Raw genomic sequence first — 18,355 nt, forward strand, 5'->3', positions numbered from 1 at the left:
TCTGGGAGGGAGTCTCTGCTCAGAGCATCCGCTAGGGAATTGAGCTCCCCTGGAACATGTTGTGATGACAGGAAGATGTTCCGTCTGAGTGCCCATATTCAGATTTTCTGGGCCAGTTTGGACAGATTTGGCGAGCGAGTCCCTCCTTGCTTGTTCAGGTAGAACATGGCTGTTGTGCTGTCCGTCCGGATTTGCACTGACAGGTTTCGTAGGTGGGGCTCGAACGCCTGAAGCGCTCTGAATACTGCCAGAAGCTCTAGCAGGTTGATGTGGTTCTTGGCCACTGAGTGAGACCAGAGACCCTGAGCTGTGTGGTGGAGATGGTGAGCTCCCCACCCCGTCAGACATGCATCTGTAGTGACTACTGCCTGTACTTCGGGATCGTAAAAGGGTTTCCCCTGTGTGAGATTCTCCCTTGTCCACCAGTGAAGGCTTTGTACCAGTGTTGGCGAAACGACCACTAGATCGTCCCACTGACTACTTGCCTGAGACCACTGTTTCGCCAACCATTCCTGCATGGGACGCATGCGCAGGCGCGCGTGGGGGACCAGGTAAATACATGACGCCATCATGCCCAGTAAACGCATTGCTTTGCGTACCGTTATTTGTTGACCAGACTGATAATGCGGAATTTGCAGTAGTATATTCCGAATTCTTTCTTCTGAAGGAAAGGTCAACCCCTCTTGGGTATCTAGGATTGCTCCTAGGAATTGTTTTGAGGTGCTTGGCACCAGGCTAGACTTTTTCTCGTTGATTGAGAAGCCTAACTCGTGGAGGAGGTCGATCGTCCTTTGAATGTTTGTCCTGCAAATTCCTGGGGTTTCCCCCGTTATGAGCCAGTCGTCCAGATAAGGGTACACTGGGATTGCCTCCCTGCGTAGGTGTGCAGCCGCCACCGCCAGTACCTTGGTGAATAACCTTGGTGCTGAAGCTATCCCGAAGGGCAGTACCTTGAATTGGTAGTGTCGACTGTCCACCTTGAAGCGCAAGTACTTTCTGTGCGCTGGGAACATGGAAATATGAAAATAAGCATCTTTCATATCCAAGGTTGCCATGTAATCCCCCTTTTTTAGGAGGGGGATTACCTCTTGTAGCGTGGTCATACGAAATTTTTGGGGCTTGACATACTTGTTGGCAGGCCGTAAGTCCAATACTGGGTGCATTGTCAAATCTTTCTTTGGCACAAGAAAGTAAGTTGAATAAATACCCTTGTTTACCTGGTGTCCTGGGACGAGTTCTATCGCGTCCTTTTCTAGCAGAATGGCGATCTCCTCGAGGAGAATCTTCTGATGTTCTAAGGAGTGTACTCTTTGTCGTGGAGGATGGTTCCGGGGACGCTGCAGTAGCTCTATACAATATCCTGTGGATACTGTTGACAGCACCCATCTGTCTGATGTGATCCCTTCCCAAGCCTGGGTGAAGTTGGAAATGCGTCCCCCTACTGGGGTTGCGTGAGAAGGGACCCTGAACTGAGCGTCACTGCTTTGGTGGAGGCGTGCCGCCTCCTTTGCTGGGGTTGCCTCTGCCTTTACCACAACCTCTCCTATTACCCCTGCCGTAACCCTGGGTAGACTGTTGGTTGTTGTTCCACTGTGTACCCTGCCCCTGGGAATAGTTAGATCCTCTCTGGGAATTTTGGCCGCGTGGGCGACGAAAATTACTATTCCCTCTCTGGTTAGGGGGTTTATTGGTTAACTGGCCAAGGGACTTGAGTGTCTTGTATTCGTCCTTGGCATTTTTCAGTGCGTCTTCGACCGCCTTACCAAACAACAGATCGGTTTCCACCGGTTTGTCCAACAATGATGCCTGGGTTTCTGCCTTAAAACCAGACTGCCGTAACCACGCATGTCTTTTGATAACAGTGCCCTCCGCTATCAATCTGCCTGCGTTGTCCGCGGCGTCGAAGGTTGCTTTCAAAATGCAAACAGACACGGCTCTACCCTCTGCGGAAATCCGAGCTAACTGGCCCTTTAAAGGTTCAGGAGCAGAGGCTATGAGTGCCGCGACTTCTTCCCACTGATGGCAGTTGTAGCTGGCCAACAGGGTGGTGGAGTTAGCAATCCTTGCTTGATAGACGGACGTTGAGGCTACTTTCCTGCCGAAACCGTATAGTTTTTTGCTCTCCTTGTCGGGAGGAGCTTCGGACGATGACAAGGGTGTTCCAGCCCTCTTACGGGTGTTGGTGACAACTAGGGAGTCTGGCTTCAGATGTCCTCTTATATAGAGAGGGTCAGACTGGGCCGCCCTGAAAAGTTTTTCAACCCTGGGATTGACTGCTCTGGTGAGGTTCGGGTTCACCAGGGACGGATCTATTCTCCGCTGAATGGACTTAAGGATAGGGATGGTCTGGGCAACAGGCCTCCTTTCTCCCACTAACTCTTCTGCGAAGTCCTTTCCTCCTGGACACCGTGGGTGTCAATGTGGAAATGTTCTGCTGCGAGTTCTGACCTCATCGGAGTTTCAAACCGGGGCTTCTTACTCGGGGGGATAGGATCAGTAGAGCCTGAGGGTGTGGCCCCTTGTGGATCATACGAGAGGAAATGTTCTGGGTTTTTATCATAACAATCAGCCAAAGAAGACATTCTTGACATGACCCTATCTATGTCTTCACTGGACCATTTTTTGGAACTGGGAAGGACTCTCTCAGCAAGTGTATGGGATTTATCTTGAGTAGCTTTGCTGGTTGTACACCTAGCAGCAGACCTCGTTTTGTCTGTCTGTTTAGGGGGAGTGGAGTGTTTCACAGGTGTGGAAGAATGTACAGGTAGTTTCTTCTGCTGTTTTTCCCCCTCCCCGTGCGTGGAAAAATGTTTTCCCTGTCCTTTAGTGGCTCCGGAGTTTTTCGACGCCCGGCGTCGAGGATTGGGGGTGGTGTCCCTGTCCTTCGAGCGTGGGGCCTCGCTGGCTTTAACTGCGGGCTCCGACTCCTGGAGCGCGGCCTGGGGGTGGAAGTCGTCTTCGTCTTCCGATGATCCAACTTCTGTTAGCCTAGGGAGCGAGGCACTCTTGGCAAGAGTGGATTATTGCCTGGAGTCATGCGGCGATCTTGATCGAGAGCGCCCAGAGGACACCGAATCGGACCGTTCTGTTTGTGCCTCTTTCCGAGAACTCGACGTCGTCGAGTCTCAGTTGGACTTCGTGTGTTTGTGTGTAGTATGTGAAGCGCTTGTGTCGCCGGGGGTCTTCCCCCATAGCCGCCCTGCCAGACGACCTTCCGAGGTCGGGGACCTGCGCTCGGCTGTCTTTTCGACGCCGTAATGCCCTCGCCGTCCGAAAGTACGGCGTCGCTGCCATCGCTGAAGGCGCCCTCCGCTGCCATGGCCGCCTGCCTGGCGTGGTGGGCCCAACGCTTCGTCGAACGGTCCTTAAGTGTCTTGGGTTTAAACCTACTAGACGCTCTGCAGTTCGCTTCGGGGTGGTCCCTCGGCAAGCAGAGATTGCACGTGGCGTGCCTGTCGACCCAAGGTTATTTGCGATTGCACTTGGGGCAGAATTGAAAAGGGGTACCCTCCATACGCACCTTGAGGCAGCGGGTAGTTAAGTGTAGGAAATGTATAAGGTGTACCTATATACCAAGAGTGTACAGTATGTACCACCCCCACTCTCCCTACTTGCAGGGCAGAGGCCTTCCAAGGCCCGGGCCGAGGCCAGCGGCCTTCCGAGGCCCAAATCCGTCGTGCAGCAACCGACGGTCGATTTCTTCTCCAGCCGGCGTCGAGTGTCGAAGTTCGACGTTGGGGTGGGGAAGGATGTCAATAGATTAATCTTTTAAATTTTTAGCAAAAGTATGGCTAAGGCCAGGGGACTCCGCAAAATGCTTCCGACCAGTATGGCGGAAAAAAACAATCTGAGGATCCTAGACGCGTGAGGGATCTTGGGTACAGTGGACGTCACACTAGGGATAGTATTACTGGCACGCCCTGTGTCGACGCCCATTTTCAAGTTTTGAAAAACAAACTGTAATACTCCGCAGCTTCCACTAGATGTCGGCCTATGCACAGCATGTGATCTAAGCAGATTCCACAAGCCTCAGAAATATATATATATATACTGTATATTAGAGTATTATGTGTAGTAACTGTTTTTGAATGACTTAAGTTCACAAGTGTCTATTGGTCGGGCCGACAAACGTACACATATTTTTCATGTACCCTTGTCTAAGAGTAATTTGTGGTTTGTTGTTGTGTGTGCTCATTGTGGGCTTCAGATCACTCTCACCCATCCTGAAATTTCGTGTTGACCGCCTGCCAAGCTACCTAGATTGGTTTGGCTTGTCCAGAAGGTTCCCCTGAACCGAGGGTGGCCTCCTAAACTTCTGCCCACCAGGTCAGAGTTTAGAACTCCATCTCAACACTGATGAAACTCACTAGTCGGCCTCCCACTGGGGTGCGTAAGTGGGGGCCCAGAGCCACGGCCAGTTCAGGCATGCTTGGTGGGAGGCGTTCTGCCTTGCGGGTGGCGGCGCTGCTGACCTCTGCTGCCTTGAGAGTGCCCCCTGTACACTTCTGGAGTGGAAGAGCATGAAGGCTGCCAGTAAGGGGTACTATAACCCTACGAAGATCTTCCTGGCTCCCCTGTGGAGGAGCGAACGGACAAGGATGGACCATGTTGCAAAGTTCAGAGAAAACGTGCCATCTCTGTGACAGTCTTTATTGCCTGCAAAGACTCATCCACTGCCTTTCCAAAGAGATTCTCCCCGAATGGCATATCCAGCACCTTAGTCTGAACCTCCTGGTGGAAATGTGTAGCCTTCAACCAACCTTGAGGGAGTAGAGACACCCAGTTCCCCATCTGGCGAAAACCTCCGGTGTCCACAAGGTCTACAGTGATAAAGTGATCGGAGGCCACTTCCCCTTCCTGAAAGGAGTTCCAGTTCCTCAACTTTCTAGTCTTCGGGCAGGAACTGCAGGATAGGGACCAGCTTGTACCAGAGTTGCCGGTCATAAAGGGACAAAATGGCTAGGGCGTTGGCTCCCTTGATGGCAGAGGCTGCTGTGTAAATGATCCTCTTGCCCATCGCATCAAGCTTCATCCCCTCCTGGTCTGGAGGTACCATGGCTGCAAATGACTGGTTCGCTGAGCGTTTCCTAGCTGCAGCCGAGACCACCGAATCAGCTAGAGCTGAGTCCTTAGGCCCCTTGGAGCCAAATCGGGCACCCTGTACTTCTTTTCCAATCCGTCCCGCTTATTTGAGCCGTACTTGGACTTTTCATTAGGGCTATGCCCTCGCTCCCAGATGTCGTCCAGGAAGGGAAGGGAATGGATATTGTCTTTCTCCTCGACTTGCGTCGTTGGTACAGGAAACCCTCCTTCCTCTCCTCGGGAACTAAGAAACAGTTCTGAGGCCCTTGAGACTGACAGAATGAAAAGATGCAACTTCGTTCGTAGGGGAGGGCCTATGGGGCTTGTTGGCATGCAGATTCTTCCCGTCTGCTGCGATTAAATAGTCGTCCTCGTCGGTACCAGTAGCCGTGGTAGCTGTGTCCGTGCCCGTGTGTGGATCCAGAGCTCTGGTAGGAGACTTGCTGTGGCGCTGCGACGGGGTCGAATGATGCCAAGGACCCGCGTCCCCCCCTTGGACTTTCTCTTCCGCAGGAGAGAGTATACCCTCAGAAGTTCTGGAGATGCCGGCCTCGATGGCGGCATCCTTTCCTGGATTTCATTGACCAGTGTGTCCAGGGTGGATAGAATGTCCATAGACACGTCGCTAGGTCTAGAGGTAAACTGAGCCAGCAGAGTAGGATCCGGGCTAATGCGTCTTCTCTTCCGCACAAGGGACTGAGGTCCTCCCCCCATCGTGGTCTGAGCAGCACCCATCATGCTGATCATTGTCCTAGCCTGCATACCTGAGAGGCTCCACAGGTGGGACAGTTACCCTCTCAGGAGGCTGTTGGGTCTGAGCGGCCGCCTGGTCTTTCCCTGGCCCTGGTTCCTTCGCTGCTGCTTCAGTAGCCGTATCTCGCCTTGGGGGCAAGGACACCCATGGGGTGGCCGCCACTTGTTTCCTGGACCCGCTCTCTTTCAGTGCTGCGGTGGACGTTGTTGACTTAGAGACAAAGCCCTTGTGGCTGCCTTCTTCGACTCAATTTACTTGGCTTTGGTTGAAGACTTAGCTGGCTTTGACGAGTCCTCCCCAGACTTTTCCCTCATCGGACTATCCGATGGACACACAGAGTTTGGACGGGGTTAGAGACTTTCTCTTTGAAGTCTGTTAGGAAAGATTTCCATTTATGGGTCATTTTCCCTCCAGTTGTGTACCCACCAACTTTTTGCTGTTTGACCATCCTAGCCTGACTTTTTCCAGTGGAGCCCAGCCTTCTGCTGTACACCACTGGGCTTTCGCTCATTTTGTTAGGAGGAAACTGAAATGCCCTTAAGACAGACAGTACTGGGAAACTTTGTTTCCCTTATAGTTTTTCACTTTATTGCTATTTTTAGTAGCATTTCATCAGTGCACAAAGTACCTTACAGTACAGTGCGCTGGGGTCTCTTTTTTGTTTTAGAGGTCCTAGACACCATCAAAGGATTTTGGTGAATGTACAGGTGTGCCTTGGACAGAGCTCGGTGCAGATGTTACTTTTTACGTGTTTTCAACTCTTTTCAATAGTCCAAACCGCTTTTATCGAGTTTGGCCCAGGACAGTGGCCAGTGCCTAAAATGGCCATGCCACAAGGTCCTTTGATCTGTCATTTGGCCATCTTGTCCCTTTGCCTTCCCCAGTATGAGCAAACCCGGAAATTACTTATTTGGTCAGGCAAATGCCCACGCAAACCAAAGCTTTCGCGGGCTTCTGCATGCCTTGGGTGTGTGCCTCCAGGATGTGGGCTGGAACCGTCTAGTTCCAACACACATCCTGGGTGCCAGGATGTCTGGTGTGTTGGGATGACTGGGACCACTGTGGTCCCAGATTGGTCCACGTTAGGGATGGCTGTATGTGAGCAGATCTCTGATTGGTTTCTCTTTGTTTTGGCGCGAATGAGATTTTGGATAAGAGAAGGCATCTTACACCCATTCCAGGTCAATCTTCTGAGTTCACACCGAACTTAGTAAAAAGGAGCCAAGTATACTGAATCAACAAAGGAGATCTGTGGAACCGCGATCGAACCTAGAAGGCCTACAAAGGCACTTCGACCCATTGGAATAGTGGGACCAACTACTCCCGGCACCTCCAACTTAACCTGTAAGTGATCCTTTCTGGGCCATCCATTGAACTGACCAGCTTGTACGAGACCTATGCCCTGGAACCGCTGCCGTTTTGAGTTGGCACTTGAGACTTTAGAGACAGTAAGCTCTGGGTATAAGGTACTCTCCCACCGAGTTTCGTACACCTAGCATTCCTAGGTTTAGAATTAGGAGAGTACGCTTGAACCCGAGCATACGCAGTCACTGTGTCACCCAGCTGTGGTGACGAACATCGTGGGTGCCTTGCTGCAATGCCTCCCCACCCCCCTGCCCCACAAAACTCGCTGCAGAGGAACTGGCCTGACCCCTTCATCAGGGGTGGAGAAATCGCCACTGTCCCACCACGGAATCATTCCTGGAACGGAGTCCCTGAAAGCCACAAGACGCTCCTTTTATTGGCAGGCTCACTGTGGAGGATGACGGCGATGGCAAATGCCTTTTGTCCGAATCGGGAACCGCATCAGCAGTGAACCCAGCGGAGCTAGCAGAGCTTGGCCTTTTTTGAACCCCCGCACGAGGATCGTCCTCAAAGGATCTTGACCTCCTCCGAGAACGCTCCTTGGACCGGCCGGTCCTGGAAGATGCTTGACCCTGCCCCCAAGGCTGCGCCAGAGGCCTTGTTCGACCCTGAAGGGGCTGCAATCTTCCTTCTCAGCCATGCTGAAAGGGTGCGAAGTAGACCCCAAGGCCGGGCCTTCTCGAAACGCCAATGATCTGATGGTGGATGAAGATATTCGCCGGTAGCAAGAGCCCTGCTTCCGGTCTCTATCCTTCGTCGAAAACGATAAAGCAAAAATCAGACAAATTCAAACTATTTAAAAATGTAATGAAAAAAAGACGAAATTAGATTGGAGAGCAACTTGAGGACTCCCGAAACAAGCGTGTGGTAAAAATCTGAATAGGGGCTCAAAGGGTGGAGCTTAGGAAGAGGATGGTCATTGGGTGGGCGCAGTATGACCCAGAGGACAGCGATTGGTTTAGAGGAGAAATATATTTTTAAAGTGAAGGATTCCCAGCCCGACGACAGGGAATATCCATGAGCATGTGAATCCATGCCATACTCCATGCTGGAGAATGCAATTGTTAGGTTTGTATTTTTGGCCGAAGGATGGGTGAAAGGCTTAAGTGGGACTGAGCTAAAAGGCTGATCATAACATTGTCCTGAAGCTAAACAGATGTAGTGAAATTGAGAGGTCTGGAGTTGGCATACATTGTTGGTCAACAGATTAAGGTCCATGGAGTAGCTCCGGATGTGTGAATGCAATTATTACCAGATCTGCTTTTTTACAAAGGGTGTTGGACATGTGATGAACCTTAAAGGCTGATCTAATAACTGAAACACAGCCGTTATGATGCTGTAGCCAAGGGTTGCAGTTATACTTTATTTGTAAACCTTTTTTTATTGACTCATTGCCACATATATTTCGTACATGATATTCACTCCTGTTCACCTCAATTTGAGTGCTTAAACTTAACTGTCAATGCAAGTTAAGAGGCCCTTAATCAGGAAGCATATCATCAGTGACAATGAGTTCATTTTGCATAATATAAATAAAAAGCAATAATAGCTCCCCCCACCACCCCACCAACAGAACCCACCCTGTGAATACATATCCCAGGGATCGAAAATAACTATTACAACACACTATCCTCATGCAAAACCCCCATTTCCATTTATAACACAGGGACATTTTAAGAAAGGGTGTTATAGAAGTGTTCTTCTCTATTTTTAGCAAAATCATGAAAAGGAAGCCAAACCTTCAGAAACATTTGATATGGTCAGGCTCTCAATGCACACATCTTTTCCATGGCCAGTACACCCCAGAAGTTAACCCACCACCAGGGCAGGACAGGTCCCTCTACTTTTTTCCAGCCCTGGGCCAAGGTCATTCCAGCTGCAGTCAATAGGTGCATGACGAGGGTGGCAGTGGCTCCACTCGCGGCATACGCTTCCTCTACTTCTGTCCCCAGCAAGACCAATACTGGGGAGTCAGGTAATTGTACCCCTCTGATCTCCTTTATATGTCCCAGGATCTCTTTCCAAAAGAATTTGGCCTTAGGGCATGACCACCACATGGGACATAGGTCTCCTATTTCCCCATGCTGCCTCCAACATAGGGGGGATATTTTGCATTAATCCCATGTAAACGTTGAGGGATCAGGACCACCTATAACACATTTTACTACAATATCTGTTCTCTAAGCAAGATCATAGAAAGACCCCGCCTCCAGAGGCGGGGGTCTTGCTATAATTGTTAAGAATAACCTAACGCTAAGACTTTCCACATCTCATATTACTAACTCATGTGAATCCCTCACTGCTAAACTTACTATCGCCAACAATCAAACTATCACTATCCATTTGATATACCGACCACCAGGCCCTCTAGGTTCCTTTGAGGAATACCTTCTGAACTTACTATCCGACAACTTATACTCATCACAATGCCTCATCTTAGGAGACTTCAACCTCGGATTTAGTGACCCACTAGACCCTAACGCCTCACAGATGAATAACTCCCTTGAGGAACTAGGATTTACCCAAAAGATTACTGAACCCACTCATATTAAAGGAAGAACCGTCGAATGGGTGGCCGAACACAATTGCCCCATCCTCATCACTTCTATACTGCCTCAGCTTTGGTCCGACCACTACCTAATATCCTTCACGCTAGAAGTCACACCTCCCACGAACACTAGCAGTGTAGCACCTGCTATTCCCACCAGAAACAAAAGAAATATTACTCCGGAAAACCTTATCCCCCTCATCCTTCCTACACTGAACGCTATCTCAGACCAGACTGACCCATCCACTATGGTAGATATGTACAACAAAGTGATGCTTGCATCCTTGGATGTCATTGCACCACTGAAGGTTAGAAAGAGCAAACCGAGCCAACACTTAAACACTTGGTTCTCGCCTCATCTGAAAGCCATCAGATGCGGGAAACGTCTACGCGAAAAAATCTGGAGATCAGACCCCTCAGACCTCTTGAACAAACTAGCCTCCCTCTATAAAAAAGAAATTATCTTAGCTAAACAAACCTCGTATAACTCCCGAATCTCCCAAGCCAAATCAAATACCAAAGAATTGTTTGCCATCCTTGAAGTAGAATCTCCCATTCAAGCTCCCGACTCCTGCCTTAAGGACAAAAATTGGTGCACGAGCATACAGAATGCCCTGGCCAACAAGCTAACTACTCTTCAGGCGAAGATCAACAATAAAAAAGATACTCTTAGTGCCACTAAGACTGGTATCAACGCTATTACGCCCAAGACTTTCACGAACATCATACCTCTACCAAAGACCACCCAGACCCCTCCTACACCTCTGACCCCTAGCTTCCACTTTCACAAAGTTTCCATCAAAGAAGTTGAAAAAATTGTCCTCACCCTCAAACCGTCTGTCATGGTGACTCATGTCCAACCCAAATCATAAAAGACGCTGCCCGTGAACTCTTCCCATTCATCACTAAACTTATAAACGCCTCAATCACATCAGGTACCATACCCAGTAACCTAAAACATTCCTGGGTCCTCCCTCTCCTTAAAAAACAAACCCTTGACCCATCCATCCCCACTAATTACCGCCCCATAACCACAGTGTCATTCCTACTGAAAATCTTGGACAAAGTAGCATATCTACAAATCGAGCATCACTTGGAACAAAACCATCTCTTAGGAGTGTGTCAGTCTGGCTTTAGACCTCAGAATGGCACTGAGACTGCACTTATAGACCTCAAGGCACAAATAGACACATTGAGAGATAAAGGTAAAACGGCACTCCTGCAACTCCTTGACCTCTCAGCTGCGTTTGATTTGGTAGACCTTTCCATAACCTGCAACCACCTGGTCTCAGCGGCCTGCTTCTCTCAGGAGGCAGTCGCCTGGATCCAGTCCTTCCTTGAGAATAGGACAATGCAAGTCTTCTCTCCTTTAGCAGCTGCGGACCCTGTGCCCATATCATGCGGTGTACCCCAAGGCTCCTGCGTATCTCCTACCCTGTACAACTTCTTCACAAAGTCCCTTTTCGATGATCTAGACGGTCTAGGTATCACCTACACGAATTATGCCGATGATGCACAGATCCTCAGCCCGTTGATGGGAGATTATGACAAGGATTTGGCCTTTGTGAACAGAGTCTACTTCATCATCCAGGCATAGATGGCATCTCATGGTCTATGTCTGAATGATGACAAAACAGAACTCTTCATTCTAGGTAGCTAACATTAAAAAACTAGGCCCTAACTATGCCTCCCTCATAATCGATAACAATAACATTACCGTGGCCAAGGTAGTTAAAACTCTTGGTGTTTACATAGACTCTACACTTACCTTTGGGAAACAAGTAAACGCTAAGGCGTCAGCTACCTCCTACACCTGCAAACTGATCAGGGCAGCTAAGCCTTTCCTCACACCCAACAAATGAATTGCTCTAGCGAGAGCCCTAATCTTATCCAAATTGGATTATTGCAATGCCCTTTATTTAGGCAGCAACAAATATATTACGTCCAAAATTCAGACTCTCCAAAATAATGCCCTGAGGGCCACCCTAAGTCTACCCAAAAATGCCCACATTTCTGACCCCAGGAGATCCGTTAACTGGCTCTCCACAGAAGACAAAATCCTCCTCAAAACTGCATCCTTGACACACAAATATCTCAACCAAGCAGCCCCACAATACCTCACAGCCAGATTCATTAGACAAACAGCCACTTGGCCCCTAAAAAAACTAACTTGAATCTACTACGAGTACCTAGATTTAAGCTTACTAAATTCGGAGGGAGCAGCTTCCAAGTCAAAGCAGCACAATATTGGAACTCCCTCCCCCCTGCCTTAAGGGAAGATCTACCATACCTACAATTCAGATCCAGTCTCATTCACTGGCTAAAGGAACATGACATCTGATCCCACTTCATCTGTAATCCTCCCTAGTACCTACTGTATATATGTGACTTCACTGTTCTTTGCTATTTGCATGCGCCTCACACCTATTCTTGGCTATATACCTATTATTATCTGCCCTGACTGTTGTCGCTGTTGTTCATGCATACAGCATTGTAACCTTAGCTGTACTCCTTCTTGTGTTCCATGTAACTTAAGCTTAACAAACCCTCTTTTTGCTTTCGCGCCCGAATACCTCTGGGTCAGGTGCGCACTATAAATAATAAAAACAAACATTAACTTTGCAAACAGAACTCTGAACTACTTCATTGCACGCCGACTTGCTATCATCAGATTTGATGGCTGACTATGCAAAACAGGGTCAGATATTTATTCTCCTAGTTCACTAACCTATGCATAGTAAGGTGCCACTGTATCATCCCATCATTTAAGCCTTCCCATAATCTCTGCTCTGCCTCCCTGTGCTTCCTCTCTTCTTCTTGCTCCATTATTTTCCCCAGACATCCAAGAAACAGTCCACACCGATTTGTTCAAAACCAAACTGAAAGCCTACCTCCTCAGCTCAATTACCCTCTTAACATTGCTCTCATATGCCTTCAAGTGAACATTTGTTTCCTTTGCCATCAAAGTGCCTGTCGCTCACTTTATCTGCCGCAAGTCTTGCAGTTCATCCATCATGGTTACACCTCTAACACAGCTGGCCATACCACTATATGACAAAGGTACAATACCTCTTTCTTCCAAGATTCCTCGCACCAAAAGCTTCAGAGAAAAAACTATGCACGGTCTGTGTAGATAATCTATACTTCGGGAGAAAACACCCATCTCACAAAATAGGAACCCATTTCACTATTTTAGGGCGATCGGAAACCCACATGTGCATTATTTTATCATCCATTCTACTAGTCACTTAAGAACTTAACCAGCAGTCGAGACCTGCTTTTGCAAGACCTTCCCATTTATTCAAATGTGTTTACACAACTGTTAGGGATATTTTCCCTACGCCCTGTGGTCAGGGTCTTTAGGTGAATCTTACGGACTTAGGTAGTTAGCGACTCCCTCAAGAACACCATTATTGAAGATTTGGCGATTCCCAGGTTCGAGCCAGAGGACTGGAAATGCATGCCTGCAGAAGTAGTCCATTCAGGGTTTTCCAGCATGGTCCTATGGCACATGATTCGAGTTCTGGGGATGGAGTCGGCTTGGGGAGACCCTAAAGAAGAATGAATGTTAGAGAAGTCGAAGAATTCGCACTGAATCCAGCCACAGAAGAAAGACCAGGAGGAGTGTTAAAAGGTGTGGTTGCAGGACAGAAAGGTAGCACAGGCCCCTGGAGCTTCACATTTGGTGAGTGGGGTGGGGGGGGGGGGGTGGCATGGAGAGCCTTTAGAGTCCGGGCAGTGAGGGGAACATGACTCAGGTTACTGTGATGCAGGCATGATCTGGTGCTTCAGGGAAACAAGATCCTCAGGCAGGAAATGTGATCCAGTTCTCCCCACCAGATCTCCGCCATTAAATATTCGATGACTTTGCACTCTGTTAAACTATCAAAACAGAGATGCTCTGCTTCACTGACAAATACCCATCTCTTCCCTACTTAAAAATGTCTAAGGTTGATACTTCTTAATCTATGCATGTCCACCCATGTATTGTCCCCGGTGACCGTTACATTTACTCCCATCCACAACCTGGTCTGAATATCACTCAAACGCACCCCAATGTTAGAAGCTCACTGCTTACCAGCAAATCTGATATCTATTGTACGTTCTTTTGTGATCAAAAGAGCATTGGTTCTTTCCTGTATACAACTATAAATAAAATCCAGTGAAAGGAGCGCTGTAAGAAGAGCCTTGCAGTCCAATTCTTCAGAGCATCAAATGCAAATGAGCAGAGCTCCTGCCTTTACCAGAGCTCCAAAGCTTCAGTCCTTTCTCCAGCAGCAGGCTTTACAGGAATGCAGGTTCAGAGCGCCAGCAGTAGACAAGGGTAGTAGGTAAGAGAGGTCTGCTTTTGCACCCACCCCTTGCCCCTCCATGGGAAGCAATGCATTAACACAGCACCCAATCACACAGCAAAAATCATTCAAACAGAGGAGTGCTCGGCCAGTGGTAAACCATCGTCTCCAAGCACACCTCTGCATTTTGGAAGTGTGTTTCACACAAAGTAATGAATCCACACTACCAAAGATCGTAATCTACATATGCCAGTCTGAACTGTTTTCAGGCTCACTGCAGCCCCCAATCCAGACATACAAGTATTCTGTGTCCCCTGATGGCCACTTTCTCTCACACAAAAAAAAAGGAACAATGGATGTTAGGTCTTCGTGGCAAACAAAGACAAATCACTTTGCTAAAGGGACGGAGGGTTGGGGGGGGGGGGGGGGGGTATGGTCAAAAAGGATCCGGCCAGGTAAATTAGATTTCACCATACAGAAACATTTTGCGCAGGTGAAAGCGCCACCAACACCCTACCCCGTCTGGGTCATTTGGCGGATGTTTGGGGAATGTAAAGCGAGCCACGCTGTTAGGTTTTGGATAAAACCTGGCTGGGAGAAAATCTGGTAAAAAAAAAAAAACACAGAAAAGACATCAAAAAGATACAGGGAGTAGAGGGTATCTCATTCGGTAAAAAAGGGCTTTCTATAATAATTATTATAATTCTTTTATAATGCGCTTAATACCGGAGACACGTTTCGAAGCGCGAGACCAGGATATGAACCTGTGTTGCTATGCATGGTCGTGCTTCCAGAGCAGACCCAATCCATTTTCCAAGACATTTCCCGGTCGACCAACAAGCTTGCATGTATCTTGCCAAAACGAGGAGCTTGAGGCAACTGTCTTTATCTCAAAACACCCATCCGAAAAATAAGTAACTAACAGACATTCAATAGAACAGTTTCCAGATTTCCCAACTGGTCCCATAAATAACACTGTTCATATGGCGGTCTACTAAATGCAATACAAAATAGGCTGCTATCGATTGCAGACCTCTCTGTAGTTTAACATTTTGCAGGATGTTTTACTATTTATTTTCTTGGACATTTCTATGATGGCCATACACCGGTGTTTCCAGGTGCCACACGCCTAGATTGGTGGGGGGAATGGGTTGGGAATAAAAAATAAAAAAAAGTAGAACAAAACGGGTTATATTGGCCTTGTGACACTCCTACAGTGCAAGTGCATGACACAGTGGTAAGTGGAAAGGGGAGGGGTTAGAGGGAGAAGTGCAGGAGTGTGATACCCCAAGGGTGGGGGCGAGCAAGTGCTAGGCGGGCCAAGGCGGCTGGTGCAAGGGGAAGGGGGGGATGAATGTCGTGGACAGGGAGGACCAAGTTGGACTAGTCTGGGAAAGGGAGCCCGAAGGGAAGTGCTGAGAAAGGATGGAGGGGGGGGGGGGCTGGTAGGGGGTGGTCTGGCCCCTTTAAGACTCGGAAAAGGCCAGACCCCAGTTGCAGCAGCAGATGGAAAGTTAGCAGGGGATGGGGGCAGATGGAAAGTTAGCAGGGGATGGGGGGTGGGGGGGAATACGTCTTGAGAAGTTTCTGAAATGTTAGAAGATCCGGCAAAAGTCTGACGGGGGAGGGATACTGTTCCAGAGGGAGGAGCCGCCCGAGCAAAGGGATCTACCTCCCACCCTCTGCTTTGAGACCAGGGACGTAATTTGGTGGTCATCAGGGGTCGCAACTGCGACCCCTGTGGTCTCCATTGCTACCCCTTTTTTTGTTTTTAAATGGAAGGTCCTGGGCTGTGGCCAGCACCATGTGGCTCTTTGTTTCTGGAGTAGCTGGCTTTCATGTTCAGGCCTCTTTATAAAAGAAATAGGGGGGTTCCACAAGTATAACACTTTGAGCAATGACATTAAATAAGAAAAAATAGGTATAATAGTCTTTCTGGAATTCTATACAATATTTGATAGACTCATTAAACGTTTATTTTAGGCTGACTTCAGAGGACGATTCAGTGATTTAGTCTGTTTTTAAACACTGCAAATTCACAATGCAGATAAAAACTATATGTATTTTGCTTTTCGCAAGTTGCAGTTCTAGCATGTTTTTTTCTGCCGCTGTCTCTGTTATAATCATCACAAGACATCTAATCTTGGTGTCCTCGGTCACCTGACAAAATCCTTGTGCCTAAAAGCTTGTGTACAGTATAGAAATGCTTGACCATAGTTCATGAAGTGGCCCTTGATTTCATTGTGCCACAAATAATGCTCTGTTGCAATGTGTCCATCGTTCCTATCTCCCTGGCATGCTGTTCAGGATGTTTGTTTGCATGTATGAGGTAACAAGCACCCAGAGTACAAGATGTCGTATGAGTGCTCGGCTTTCCCTGTGCTACTCTAAATTCTTTAATACAATTATGAACCCTGCCAATGGTATGTATTTTGCCAACCTCCGAATCCTGAAATGTAGATCCGTGCAGGCTTGACATGTGGTCAACTTTGCACCAGACCTGCAGATTAACTAGCCTGCTGTTAAATCTGAGTTACCAGTTTATTGGTATCCACTACAGAGTGTAATTTGCTTTCTGACTTTGAGAACATTCAGACATGTAATTGCTCATTTTACTATAACCGGTAAGATACCTATAGCTGGTAAAATAGCTCAGTGGGTTGAGCGCTCGCTGCTGCGATGTGCGTGTGATCTGCAGGTTGCAGGTTTGAATTCTGGCAAGGCCAACTCAGCCTTTCATCTTTCTAAGGTCTATAAATGAGTACTAACACAGGTTGGGGGCTATTGTAAGTATCTTTGTTCTATATAAAGCGCTTAAGCGTAAGTGCTATATAATAACACATCATTTGGCCTTGGACGCGTGCTTGCTTGCATTCACAGTAATTTGGTAATATGGGCCTATACACGACATTAACGATGCATATGGTGATTCATTCTTGTATATCACATTACAGTGATATCAATCATATTTATTGAAGTGTACTATGGTACTTTGCTATGTGATGCCACTTCCTGTTTTGTCAAGGGCTGAAAGGTTGTGTTACATCACTTCCGGGGAGGTCACTCCGGGCGGGATCAAATGACATCACTTCCTGTGATGTCATCAGAGGTCAAGGGTTGTGTGATGTCACCTCTGTTACCCCAGGTATTTTGTTGAAATGACGTCCCTTTTGGAGACACATTTTACTTGAGAGTTGGAGCCAGAAGACCGAAGGACTCTGGCCGGGGGGTGTTTTGGGAAGGAAATACGGATGTAAAGAGGTACCAGGCTCCAGACAGCCTTGTGGATGAGGCAAAGGGTCTTGAATTTGTTTGTTGTGCTCACCGGGAGCCAATTGAGAGGTTTTAGGGAAGGAGACATGCGGTCCCTGGGCTTGAGGCTAAGGATAAGTTTTGCAGTTCCATTCTGGATTAGTTTAAGGGGGCAAAGCGAAGAAAGAGGCAGGTTGAGTAAGAGGTTGTTGCAGTAGTCAAGCCTAGAGACAATCAGGGCTCTGGAGAAGTTGAGCTTCTGGGGGAAGGTGAGGAAAGGTAGAATGCCTCCGAGGAATGCAAATGAAAATTGGACTTCTTGGCAAGGTCCAAGGTGTGTGGAAATAAAGAGGAGTCAAAGATGATACTAAGGTTTTTTTGCCTCACAAGTGGGTGAGGCGAAGGACATAGTCTGGCCAGCAAGGAGCAAGCGTCCCAATGAAAAGCATCACTGTCTTACTGGCATTAAGGCAGAGATCATTGACTGAGCACCATGCCTGAATAGCAGTCAGGCAGTCCGGTATGAGGAGGCAGGATGAGGTGGTGGTCGGGGAAGGCAGCTTGCAAGAGAGCTGTGCGTCGTCTGCGTAACACTGAAAATTAGTGGGAAAAGTGAAGATCAGGTGGGAAAAACGAGCCAGGTAGATTTTGAAGTGCCATACCGATAGGATAGAGCCCTGAGGGACGCCACAGGTAGAGAGTGCGTTGGAGGAGAGAAAAGGATTCAGTTGCACTGGGGAAGGTCTGTTTGAAAGGAAGGTGGTCAGCCCCTGCCCTGTCCGCGATGCCTAGATCATGGACACTGTTTATGAGGATGGAGTGGTTGACTGTGTCAAAAGGGGAAGAGAGCAGAACAGAGGGAGTGTTAAACACTTTCTGTACAGAAAGCTTCCTCCCATTCATAGCACTACACTTTTTTGCCCAAGTACCCACGCCAGTCTCATTTTCTTGCTTTTCATGTTTCGTGCTGAATGCAATCTTGCCTTTAATTTGCAAAACGTTCCTCTAAGAATTTTCAGACAGTTCAATGCTGAGCCAAACATGTCCTTTAAATGGATGCCA

At 48.1% G+C, this 18,355-nt stretch overlaps 1 protein-coding gene across 3 annotated transcripts in view; it reads right to left on the minus strand.

The window, feature by feature from the left end:
- Positions 1-18,355, minus strand: part of AP1G1 (adaptor related protein complex 1 subunit gamma 1) — a 1,918,561-nt gene that overhangs the window by 1,583,541 nt on the left and 316,665 nt on the right. The gene's annotated exons all lie outside the window — the stretch shown is intronic.

This window comes from Ambystoma mexicanum, chromosome 1q (assembly GCF_040938575.1).
Source record: "Ambystoma mexicanum isolate Mex_15411 chromosome 1q, UKY_AmexF1_1, whole genome shotgun sequence".
NCBI lineage: Eukaryota > Metazoa > Chordata > Amphibia > Caudata > Ambystomatidae > Ambystoma > Ambystoma mexicanum.